This window comes from Echinops telfairi, unplaced genomic scaffold, assembly GCF_000313985.2.
Source record: "Echinops telfairi isolate 266 unplaced genomic scaffold, ASM31398v2 ScPeMD7_44;HRSCAF=162, whole genome shotgun sequence".
NCBI lineage: Eukaryota > Metazoa > Chordata > Mammalia > Afrosoricida > Tenrecidae > Echinops > Echinops telfairi.
The window spans coordinates 13,523,372-13,525,345 of NW_022103942.1; the positions used below are offsets into that span (position 1 = coordinate 13,523,372).

General features: G+C 38.6%; 1 pseudogene; it reads right to left on the bottom strand.

Moving 5' to 3' along the window:
- Positions 1-1,974, bottom strand: part of LOC101641550 — a 14,374-nt pseudogene that overhangs the window by 10,226 nt on the left and 2,174 nt on the right.

Here is a 1,974-nt window from a genome sequence, read left to right on the forward strand (position 1 = left end):
TATTATAGACAAGGGACAATTTCATATTTGGGATGAGGAAACATTAATCACACACCAAGACATACAACATTCTTTGGACATGATGTCAGCCTATAGAACTAATAAACCACGGGGAGTTCAAATTCTAGGACATTTCCAATGGCTCTGTTGTAATACTAAGCTTATGTACTATGATCATATCGTGAGAAAAAACATACTACTAGATTGCACAGATAATTTTCTATTGTTGAATAGTGTCATTAACATTACAAAGGGCAATATTTCTATTCTCACATGGACACCAAATGTCTTATCAGAACACATCATTCCAAATATTAACTATACACATATTAAAAACATCATAATCCCACATGCCCTAGACACTGATCAGGAATTAGCCCTAAATCATTTACAAAACGAAACTGATCATTTAGTTAAACATATGGCCAAAGATCTCAAAAAGGCTAAAATTCTTAATCATATTTTGGGTACTAAGTACTTTTCAGATGTAACTACACAACTCTCTGACTGTGACTGGGCAACTGCCTGGAAAAAATTGTTCTTCCCACACAAATATACCTGTAATGGTAATATTGGCAGCTTGCTTAAATCTCTGTTAATTCAAAGTAAAACTAGTTTTTGGAAATTTTTCTCTAACCTTGGTCATTGGATGTTCACCTCTCTACTTCACATACTTGTTACTATATGTTTATCATTCCACCTGTATTCTTGTGTAAACAATTATTGTTAAGATGTTTTGGTTCCCAGAAGCATTCTTGAGCCGTTGTGCTCCCTGCAACCAGGGGGTGGATATGATGAAAGCACCATAAAACTTCCTTGCAAGACGTTGAACTACCTTACAAGACATTGAACTGCCTTGTAAGACATTGAGCCACATCAAAGCAACAAACACAAGAAACTCCACTTTAAAGAAATAATAAAATGTAATATTGGGGCCCAGGCCAACACTTACATCAAAGAAGCCACCACAAAAATGTGAGACCCCTGATAAGACTGAGCTGAGACCTGCCTGACGCCCAAAAGCTAGCCAAGTCACCTAAATCATGGAAAGACCTGATAAGACTGGGCTGAGACCTGACCGAAGCCCAAAAACTAGCCAAGCCACCTAAAGTGTGGAGAGACCCGATATGACTTGACTGGGACAGTGAGAACGTCAAAGAACTGGCCAAAATGTCCATTTAAACCCAGCTAGAGACACTGACTTTTAGAGAGCTAGGAACCAAAGAGACATCAACTCCTGCTCTCTCCAACTCTACCCGGGGTGAGTACACTGATGAGCCAATACTGATTGGGACTATGGTGCTAGTATGAAATGTGTGAGGAGTGTTGTTATTTTGCCTTTATGATCATAGTTGTTATTCTGCCCTTGTGCTTATAGTTGTTTGCCCTTAGTAGTTTGAGTAATATTTTAGATTGTTTGGTATGTGTTTGCAGTGAATAAACTGAGCATTCGAAAATGTCTAAGAGCGTTAAGTAATTAATGATCGCGCCACTGATGACACCTACTTCCATTTCTATTTCTTTATTCAATCCTTCCAAACCATGTGTCAGAAAGCGGCCTGGATGGTGAAAATAACCTGTAAGTTGTTCATCCAGTAAGAACGACCTTGGCCTCACTCTGATATAACTTAACTTCATCTGGTGTCACTAAACAACCAATTCCTCTAGAAGGAAACTCAACAATGCAGGCAGAACTGGCATAACTGGCCCTTCTTAATTTTTGTGCTCTTCCAAAGGAACATTAATTTTATTATTATTTTTTAACATTTTATTAGGGGCTCATATAACTGTTATCCCAATCCATACACACATCAGTTGTGTAAAGCGCATTTGTACATCATTTCTCAAAACATTTTCTCTCCACTTAAACCCCCAACATTAGGTCCTCATTTTTCCCCTCCCTCCCCGCTCCCCCCTCCCTCATAAGCCCTTGATAGTTTATAAATGGGTATTTTGTCATATCTTGCCCTGTCC